Below are 10,923 nucleotides of genomic sequence, written 5' to 3'. Positions count from 1 at the left end.
CCATTCCACATCTCACCACAGGAGATTCCCAGTGCTCTGCTTTAGCTCGGACTGTCATCTGCTGTGTCTAGAAATGTTTATGTATACATCTGCTCTCCGCGTTAAGGATGTGGACAGTGACTTAGCTATCTATGATTCCTGGTGCTCAGGACTGCACCTGGTAGGTATGGTATACCCAGTGAATATGGTTGCATTAAGTTGAGATAGGGTGCCTGAACTGCCAAGCAAGGTGGGGTGGAGGTGGGCAGTGCTTTCGTGGTGAAGCTGGGTGAGGAAGTGTATGGCTGCCAACCAGACAGTTAAATTTCTTGAGACTATTTCGTGACCGAAAACATTTTTATTCTACCCTCTTGTGTGATTAGTAGTGTGCGTGTAGAATTCTATGTGGAAGGTCATTCATTTGAATTTTGAAGACATTGCTTCTCTGTTTTCTAGCTTCAAGTGTTTCTGTAAAGAAGACTAACATTAATATGATTCATTGGTTTGCTTTAAATATATATTTATATATATAACATATTAATATATATAACATTAATAATATGTTATTAATCATATTAATAACATTAATATGATTCATTGGTTTGCTTTAAATATACCATCTTGCTATTATCTTTGTATTTGTACCATCTATATTTTGTTCCCTTTTCCCAGTCTGCTGCCTTCTCTCAGATTAATTCAGTATTTTAAAAATTCCATTTTATTGGTTTATTAGCTATGTCCTTCTTCTGTGTGATGCTTTAGAGTTTATAGCACACATCTTTAACTTCTCATAGACTACTTTTGAGTAACATTAGACCACTTCACAAATAGTATAAAAATCTTATAACAGCGTAATTCTATTCCCCTTCTCTTGGCGTTTGTGCTCTTTTTGTTATATATTTATATTTTATTTCTGTCTAAATTATACATCTCATATTACATTCTTATTACTTTTATTTTAAACAGTCTTCTAGTGATTAACCTTATATCTTTTGTGAGTCTTAAAAAATCTTTATTTTACATTTGTTTCTGAAGGGTACTTTCTCTGGGTTTGGAATTCTAAGTTGGCAGTTTTTTTTTTTTTCTTTCCATGTTTTAAAGATATTGTTCCACTGTATTCTGGCTTACATTGTTCCTGAAGAGAAGTCTGCTACTATTCTTATCTATATTCCTTTGTATGTAATGTGCTTCCCCCCTGCCCCCCAGCTGCTTTTATGATTTTCTCTTTATTACTGTTTTTAACATTTTGATTATGACATACCTTGACTTATTTTTCTTTATATCTTGTGCTTTGGGTTCATTAAGCTTCTTGAATCTGTGGGTTTTATAGTGATCATCACATTTGGAAAAATTTTTTGCCATTTTTTTTCTTCAAATATTTTTTTCTATTTATCCCTCTCTCTCTTCCCTTCAGGGACTCCAACTAATTATTAGCCCTCTTGGAGTTGTCCCACAACTTACTAAAGCTCTGGGATTTTTTTTGTCTTTCTTTTTTCTTTGTATTTTATTTTGGATAGTTTCTATTGTTATATCTTCAAGCTCACTAATATTTACTTTTGCAGTGTATAATCTGTTATTAAGCCTATACAGTATGCTTTTAATCTCAGACATTATAATTTCCATCTCCAGAAGTTCAATTGTTTTGTTTTTTTGTTTTTTTGTTTTGCAGTACGCGGGTCTCTCACTGTTGTGGCCTCTCCTGTTGTGGAGCACAGGCTCTAGACACGCAGGCTCAGCGACCATGGCTCACGGGCATAGCCACTCTGTGGCATGTGGGATCTTCCCAGACCGGGGCACGAACCCGCGTCCCCTGCATTGGCAGGTAGACTCTCAACCAGTGCACCACCAGGGAAGCCCTCAACTGGGTTCTTGAGAAATGTCTTCCATATCTCCACATGGTTCATCTTACTTCTACCATCTTGAATATATGGAATATAGTAATAAAAACTGTTTTAATATCATTGTCTACTAACTATATTATCTTTGTCTTTTCTGGGTCTGTTTCTATTGGTTAATTTTTCTCCTTAGTATGAGTAGTGTTTTCTTTCTTCTTTGCATGCCTGGTAATTTTTGATTGTATCAGACATTGTTAAATTGTTGGGTACTGGAAATTTTTATATTCGAATAAGTATTCTTTAGCTTTGTTCTGGGAAGCAGTTTCATTACTTACTTAAAGTAGTTTGATACTTTTGAGGCTTGCTTTTAAGCTTTCTGAGGTAGGATTGGAGCAGCCTTTTATCCTAGGCTAATTTTTCTCCATGACAGAGATAACATCTTTCTGAATGTTCTACCTAATTGACCTTGATTTACAAGGTTTTCCACTCTGGCTGGTGAGAACACAAACTATTCTTGGATGTGTGAATCCACTGATTGTTACCTCTTCTCCTCTGGGTTGTTCTTTCCACAGCCCCATGTGGTTTCCTCACATGCATGTGCTGGTCAGTACTCAGCTGAAAATTTGGGAGGGATCTTTTGAACATTTCTGGAATTTAATCTATCTGTGTAGATATTGTCTCTCAAGGGATTTGTCTTACAAATTCTGGCACTTTTATCTCCTTGGACGCCCAGCTCTCCCTCCTTAGTTCAGGAAGATGCCTGAGCTCAACCTGGTTTCCACCTCCCTGCACTGTTGCCTGCAAGATATCTATAGATAGTAAACTGGGACAACTGTGCTTACTTTGATTGTTTGCTGTTTTTAAAGGAATCTCTGTCCTGCATTGCTTAATGTCCAGTGCCTGAAAACCATCATTTCATATATATTCAGTCTCATGTTACTCCATCTTTATTGGAAGTGGAAATCCTGTTATTCTATTTTTGTGATAAAACTTAAGCTCCTTGGTTCTAAATCACTTAGTTTTGCTTTAGAATGTTTACACAGGCCACTCTAGGTGGCAGCATTAGGCATCATGTCATCATTCTTAGCTTTATAAAAGCCACTATAAGGGTCTTTATTTCTAACATCTGTAAGGTAGTTCTATTTCTACCTGAAGAGATATTTATTGGGGGTTAGGTCCCTGACACTTAGGATGTAGAAGTGAAGAAGGCATGTGAGGCCTTTTCCTTTAAGGAGAAAACATTAAATAAATAAACATAATACATCCTATCACTATCTCCTTACCCTACCTTAGTTTTCTTTTTTTTGAATTTTATTTATTTTTTTATAAAGCAGATTCTTATTAGTTACCCATTTAATACATATTAGTGTATATATGTCAATCCCAATCTCCCAATTCATCCCACCACCAACACCCCCACCACTTTTCCCCCATTGGTGTCCATACGTTTGTTCTCTACATCTGTGTCTCCATTTCTGCCCTGCAAACCAGTTCATCTGTACCATTTTTCTAGGTTCCACATATATGCGCTAATATATGATATTTGTTCTTCTCTTTCTGACTTACTTCACTCTGTATGACAGTCTCTAGATCCATCCACATCTCTACAAATGACCCAATTTTGTTTTTTTTTATGGCCGAGTAATATTCCATTGTATGTATGAACCACATCTTCTTTAACCATTCGTCTGTCGATGGGCATTTAGGTTGCTTCCACGACCTGACTAACGTAAATAGTGCTGCAATGATCATTGTGGTACATGACTCTTTTTGAATTATGGCTTTCTCAGGGTATATGCTCAGTAATGGGATTGCTGGGTCGTACGGTAGTTCTATTTTTAGTTTTTTAAGGAACCTCCATACTGCTCTCCATAGTGGCTGTATCAATTTACATTCCCATCAACAGTGCAAGAGGGTTCCCTTTTCTCCATACCCTCTCCAGTATTTGTTGTTTGTAGATTTTCTGATGATGCCCATTCTAACTGGTGTGAGGTGATACCTCACTGTAGTTTTGATTTGCATTTCTCTAATAATTAGTGATGTTGAGCAGCTTTTCTTGTGCTTCTTGGCCAACTGTATGTCTTCTTTGGAGAAATGTCTATTTAGGTCTTCTTCCCATTTTTTTGATTGGGTTGTTTGTTTTTTTAATATTGAGCTGCATGAGCTGTTTATAAATTTTGGAGATTAATCCTTTGTCCATTGATTTTTTGCAAATATTTTCTCCCATTCTGAGGACTGTCTATTCACCTTGTTTGTAGTTTCCTTTGCTTTGCAAAAGCTTTTAAGTTTCATTAGGTCCCATTAGATTATTTTTGTTTTTATTTCCATTACTCTAGGAGGTGGATCAAAAAAGATCTTGGTATGATTTATGTCAAAGAGTGTTCTTCCTATATTTTCCGCTAAGAGTTTTATAGTGTTCAGTCTTACGTTTAGGTCTCTAATCCATTTTGAGTTTATTTTTGTGTATGGTGTTAGGGAGTGTTCTAATTTCATTCTTTTACATGTAACCGTCCAGTTTTCACAGCACCATTTATTGAAGAGTGTCTTTTCTCCATTGTATATCACTGTCTCCTTTGTCATAGATTAGTTGACTAAATGTGCACGGGTTTACCTCTGGGCTTTCTATCTTGTTCCATTGATCTATGTTTCTGTTTTTGTGCCAGTACCATATTGTCTTGATTACTGTAGCTTTGTAGTATAGTCTGAAGTCAGGGAGTTGGACTCCTCCAGCTCCGTTTTTTTCCCTCAAGACTGCTTTGGCTATTCGGGGTCTTTTGTGTCTCCATACAAATTTTAAGATGATTTGTTCTAGTTCCATAAAAAATGCCATTGGTAATTTGATAGGGATTGCCCTGAATCTGTAGAATGCTTTGGGTAGTATAGTCATTTTCACAATATTGATTCTTCCAATCCAAGAACATGGAATATCTCTCCATGTGTTGGTATCATCTTTAATTTCTTTCATCAGTGTCTTATAGTTTTCTGCATACAGGTCTTTTGTCTCGATAGGTAGGTTTATTCCTAGATATTTTGTTCTTCTTGTTGCAATGGTAAATGGGAGTATTTCCATAATTTCTCTTTCAGATTTTTCATCATTAGTGTATAGGAATGCAAGAGATTTCTCTGCATCAATTTCGTGTCCTGCAAACTTTACCAAATTCGTTGATTAGCTCTAGTAGTTTTCTGGTGGCATCTTTAGGGTTCTCTATGTATAGTATCATGTCATCTGCAAACAGTGAGAGTTTTACTTCTTCTTTTCCAATTTGTATTTCTTTTATTTATTTGTCTTCTCTGATTGCTGTGGCTAGGACTTCCAAACTATGTTGAATCAAAGAGTGGTGAGTGTGGACATCCTTGTCTTGTTCCTGATCTTAGAAGAAATGCTTTAAGTTTTTCACCATTGAGAATGATGCTGGCTGTGAGTTTGTCATATATGGCCTTTATTATGTTGATATAGGTTTTCTCTATGCCCACTTTCTGGAGAGTTTTTATCATAAATAGGTGTTGAATTTTGACAAAAGCTTTTTCTGCATCTATTGAGATGATTGTATGGTTTTTATTCTTCAGTTTGTTAGTATGGTGTATCACATTGATTAATTTGCATATATTGAAGAATCCTTGCATCTCTGGGATAAATCCCACTTGATCGTGGTATATGACCCTTTTAATGTGTTTTTGGATTCTGTTTGCTAGTATTTTGTTGAGGATTTTTGAATCTATATTCATCAGTGATATTGATCTGTAATTTTCTTTTTTTGTAGTATCTTTGTCTGATTTTGGTATCAGGGTGATGGTGGCCTCATCACCACCATTGATTTTGGTAGTGTTCCTTCCTCTGCAAGTTTTTGGAAGAGTTTGAGAAGGATGGGTGTTAGCTCTTCTCTAAATGTTTGATAGAATTCACCTGTGAAGCCATCTGGTCCTGGACTTTTGTTTGTTGGAAGATTTTCAATCACAGTTTCAATTTCATTACTTGTGATTGGTCTGTTCATATTTTCTGTTTCTTCCTGGTTCAGTCTTGGAAGGTTATACCTTTCTAAGAATTTGTCCATTTTTTCCAGGTTGTCCATTTTATTGGCATAGAGTTGCTTGTAGTAGTCTCTTAGGATGCTTTATATTTCTGCAGTGGCTGTTGTAATTTCTCCTTTTTCATTTCCAATTTTATTGATTTGAGTCCTTTCCCTCTTTTTCTTGATAAATCTGGCTTATGGTTTATCAATGTTGTTTATCTTCTCAAAGAACCAGCTTTTAGTTTTATTGATGTTTGCTACTGTTTTCTTTGTTTCTATTTCATTTATTTCTGCTCTGATCTTTATGATTTCTTTCCTTCTACTAACTTTGAGTTTTGTTTGTTCTTCTTCCTCTAGTTCCTAGGTGTAAGGTTAGATTGTTTATTTGAGATTTTTCTTGTTTCTTGAGGTAGGCTTGAATTGGTATGAACTTCCCTCTTAGAACTGCTTTTGCTTCATCCCATAGGTTTTGGATCATCGATTTTTGTTGTAATTTTCTCTAGGTATTTTTTGATCTTCTCTTTGATTTCTTCAGTGATATCTTGGTTATTTAGTAAGGTATTGTTAAGCCTCCATGTGTTTGTGGTTTTTTTGCCTGTAATTGATTTCTCATCTCATAACGTTCTGGTCAGAAAAGATGCTTGATATGATTTCAATTTTCTTAAATTTACTGAGACTTGATTTGTGACCCAAATGTGATCTGTCCTGGAGAATGTTCCATGTGCACTTGAGAAGAATGTATAATCTGCTGTTTGGGATAGAATGTTCTATAAATATCAATTAAATCTATCTGGTCTATTGTGTCATTTAAAGCTTGTGTTTCCTTATTAATTTTCTGTTTGCATCATCTGTCCATTGCTGTAAGTGAGGTGTAAAAGTCCCCCACTATTATTGTGTTACCGTCAATTTCCTCTTTTCTAGCTGTTAGTAGTTGCCTTATATATTGCGGTGCTCCTATGTTGGGTGCATATATATTTATAATTGTTATATCTTCTTCTTGGATTGATCCCTTGATCATTATGTAGTGTCCTCCTTTGTCTCTTGTAACAATCTTTATTTTAAAGTCTATTTTATCTGATATGAGTATCGCTACTCCAGCTTTCTTTTGATTTCCATTTGCATGGAATATCTTTTTCCATCCCCTCACTTTCAGTCTGTATGTTTCCCTAGGTCTGAAGTGGGTCTCTTGTAGACAGCATATATATGGGTCTTGTTTTTGTATCCATTCAGTAAGCCTGTGTCTTTTGGTTGGAGCATCTAATCCATTCATGTTTAAGGTAATTATCAACATTCATGTTCCTATTACCATTTTCTTAATTGTTATGGGTTTGTTTTTGTAGGTCCTTTTCTTCTCTTGTGTTTCCCACTTAGAGAAGTTCCTTTAGCATTTGTTGTAGAGCTGGTTTGGTGGTGCTAAATTCTCTTAACTTTTGCTTGTCTATAAAGCTTTTGATTTCTCCATCAAATCTGAATGAGATCCTTGCCAGGTAGAGTAATCTTGGTTGTAGGTTCTTCCCTTTCATCACTTTAAATATATCATGCCACTCCTTTCTGGCTTGCAGAGTTTCTGCTGAGAAATCAGCTGTTAACCTTATGGGAATTCCCCTGTATGTTATTTGTCATTCTTCCCTTGTTGCTTTCAATAATTTTTCCTTGTCTTTAACTTTTGTCAGTTTGATTACTATGTGTCTCAGCATGTTTCTCCTTGGGTTTATCCTGCCTGGGACTCTCTGTGCTTCCTGGACTTGGGTGGCTATTTCCTTTCCCATGTTAGGGAAATTTTTGACTGTAATCTCTTCAAATATTTTCTCAGGTCCTTTCTCTCTCTCTTCTCCTTCTTGGAACTCTATAATGTGAATGTTGTTGTGTTTAATGTTGTCCCAGAAGTCTCTTAGGCTGTCTTCATTTCTTTTCATTCTTTTTTCTTTATTCTGTTCCACAACAATGAATTCCACCATTCTGTCTTCCAGGTCACTTATCTGTTCTTCTGCCTCAGTTATTCTGCTATTGATTCCTTCCAGTGTATTTTTCAGTTCAGTTATTGTATTGTTCATCTCTGTTTGTTTGTTCTTTAATTCTTCTAGGTCTTTGTTAATCATTTCTTGCATCTTCTCAATCTTTGTCTCTATTCTTTTTCCGAGGTCCTGGATCATCTTCACTCTCATTATTCTGAATTCTTTTTCTGGAAGGTTGCCTATCTCCACTTCATTTTGTTTTTTTTTTCAGTGGTTTTATCTTGTTCCTTCATTTCGTACATAGCCCTTTGCCTTTTCATCTTGTCTATCTTTCTGTGAATGTGGTTTTTGTTCCACAGGTTGCAGGATTGTAGTTCTTCTTGCTTATGCTGTCTGCTGTCTGGTGGATGAGGCTATTTAAGCAGCTTGTGGAAGTTTCCTGATGGGAGCCACTGGTGGTGGTAGAGCTCAGTGTTGCTCTGGTGGGCAGAGCCCAGTAAAACTTTAATCTGTTTGTCTGCTGATAGGTAGTCCTGGGTTTCCTCCCTGTTGGTTGTTTGGCCTGAGGTGACCTAACACTGGAGCTCTCCAGCTCTTTTGTGGGTCTAATGGTGGACTCTGGGAGAGCTCATGACAAGGAGTACTTCCCAGAACTTCTGCTGCCAGTGTCCTTGTCCTCACAGTGAGACACAGCTACCCCTGCCTCTGCAGGAGACCCTCCAACACTAGCAGGTAGGTCTGGTTCAGTCTCCTATGGGGTCACTTCTCCTTCCCCAGGGTCTTGATTCACACACTGCTTTGTTTGTGCACTCCAAGAGTGGACTCTCTGTTTTTCCCAGTCCTGTTGACGTCCTGAAATCAAATCCTGCTAACCTTCAAAGTCTGATTCTCTAGGAATTCCTCCTCCCATTGCTGGACCCCCAGGTTTTGTAGCCTGACATGGAGCTCAGAACCTTCATTCCAGTGTGTGGACTTCTGTGGTATAAGTGATCTCCAGTTTGTGAGTCATCCACCCAGCAGTTATAGGATTTGATTTTACTGTGATTGCACCCCTCCTACCATCTCATTGTGGCTTCTCCTTTGTCTTTGGATGTGGGGTATCTTTTTTGGTGAGTTCCAGTGTCTTCCTGTCAATGACTGTTCAGCAGTTAGTTGTGATTTTGGGAGTGAGAGCATGTCCTTCTACTCTGCCATCTTCTTATTTTTCTTCATAATACTCTTTGCCACCTGATGTACCTTATGTGCATCTTAAAATTTTTTGGTTTTACTCCAGTAAGACTGCAAGCTCCAGGAGAGCCAAAACCCTGTGGTTTTCTTTGTAACTGCCATGTTCCCAAAGCCTAGAAAAATGTCTGGAGTATAGTGCATGCTAAACAAATGTTTGTTAATAAATGAGTGTTTAATGAAAGAGCTACAGAGAGGAAGGCAAAAATATAATGAAATTTTACGACCTGGAATTCCTCTCAGGATGCAGTCCTTGGAAACACCTGCATCAGAAACATTTCAGGTAACAGAAGTCCCTGGTGGTCCAGTGGTTAGGACTCTGTGCTTCCACTGCAGGGGGCACAGGTTCGATCCCTGGTCAGGGAACAAAGATCCTGAATGTTGCATGGCATGGCCAAAAAAAAAAAAAGAAAAAGAAAAAATGAAAGAAACATTTCAGGTGATTTTTTAACATGTACATTTTGATCACCTCTCCAGATCCACTGATGTTGACTTTCTGATAGTGAGGCCTGGCAATTAAAAATTTTAACAATTTTCCCATATAACTTATACACACCCTGAATTTGGAGAACCACTGTTTTGGAGTATAGAAAAGGTTGAAGAGAAGTAGTCATGTAAATGAAACTCTGAAGAGTGTGTGTGTGTGTGTGTGTGTGTGTGTGTGTGTGTGTGTGTGCAACCTCCAGGTGGGAAGGAGCTATTTCAAGAGGTTTTTTTAGCAGGAGAGTGACATGATTAGGTCTATATTTTTAAAAATATCACTCTGGCTCTAGCGAGGTAGTTTTGTTTATCTCACAAGTTCTCCTGTCTTATAGTTGAGGTCCCATATATACAGAGAACACATGCTTTGCAGTTAACTGGACCAGACACAGCCTCTTATTAGCTGTGTGACAGAGATAGAGTACATAAATCTCTTAGCCTTATTTTCCTCATGTGTAAAATGGGAATAATAATACTTTTCACATTGGGTTTTCTGAAGAATTGACTTTTAACTCATGTAAAATACCTGGTACATAACAGACCTGAGAATAATGTTGGTTTCTTGTGATCCTCATCCTCAAGGTGCTTTTGCTCTTTGGAAGAAAATCAGGGAAACACATCAAGCACTGGCATCCCCAGGGCCAATGTTGACAAGTTGTGAAATCAGTCTCAGATATGAGACATCCTGCACAGTGTTGGGGAGACCGTGGGTAGGTACAGACCCCTAGAGGCAGCATCAGGAAAAGTAGAAGAAAGTGGTGTGACCAGTTCTTGCTGGAAAAGACATGAATAATTTATGCACAGACAGCCTGTCATCAGGGACTGGGACTGGAGGCCAACTATTCAACAAGATCTTTGTCAAAGACCAGCACTAATCACTTTAGTTCCAGTAATAAAGTTTTCCAAGTATTTGATTAGATTTCTCTCTTCCCTGGTGATTTTTGCTCTTGACTGCGTAGGAATAAAAATGTCAGGAACATTTTGTAACTTGTTTTCCTCCCTTCCTTCCTTCCTTTCTTCTTCCCTGTTTCCTTTCTTCTTAACTTACATCTTAAACAATTAGCCTCTAAGAGTTGAACCTGTTTTATATTTTCCTATTACTAGAACTGAGTGATGGCTTGAGCAGAGATCCGTGTTCCCAAGCCAGCATCATGTTCCTCCCTACAACACACACCCTCCACTGTGTCCAGTCATCTCTCATTAAGTCTTTTGTTATGTTTCACATTGCCTGAGTGTAACCTCTTTCTCTTTTGAGGCTGTCCTTAATGTTCACTGTAACCTACTTTCAGCTGGTTAGAATTAATGGGGAGATACATAGGGTAAACTTTGTTTTGTTGAGACACTCTTTCACTCAATTAAATTTAAATACAGAACACATATACTCACATAATGCTCATTATGTGAGCATTCATACTCACATAATCTTGAGTGACTACTATG

General features: G+C 37.4%; 1 non-coding gene across 1 annotated transcript; it reads left to right on the top strand.

Moving 5' to 3' along the window:
• The first annotated feature begins 9,296 nt into the window (after positions 1 to 9,296).
• On the top strand, positions 9,297 to 9,369 carry TRNAG-UCC (transfer RNA glycine (anticodon UCC)). The gene has a single exon. It is a non-coding gene; the product is annotated as a tRNA-Gly (tRNA).
• Positions 9,370 to 10,923: the final 1,554 nt, after the last annotated feature.

The sequence above is a fragment of the Orcinus orca genome, chromosome 19 (genome assembly GCF_937001465.1).
Source record: "Orcinus orca chromosome 19, mOrcOrc1.1, whole genome shotgun sequence".
Classification (NCBI taxonomy): domain Eukaryota; kingdom Metazoa; phylum Chordata; class Mammalia; order Artiodactyla; family Delphinidae; genus Orcinus; species Orcinus orca.
This window is presented reverse-complemented; position numbering and strand designations above follow the sequence as displayed.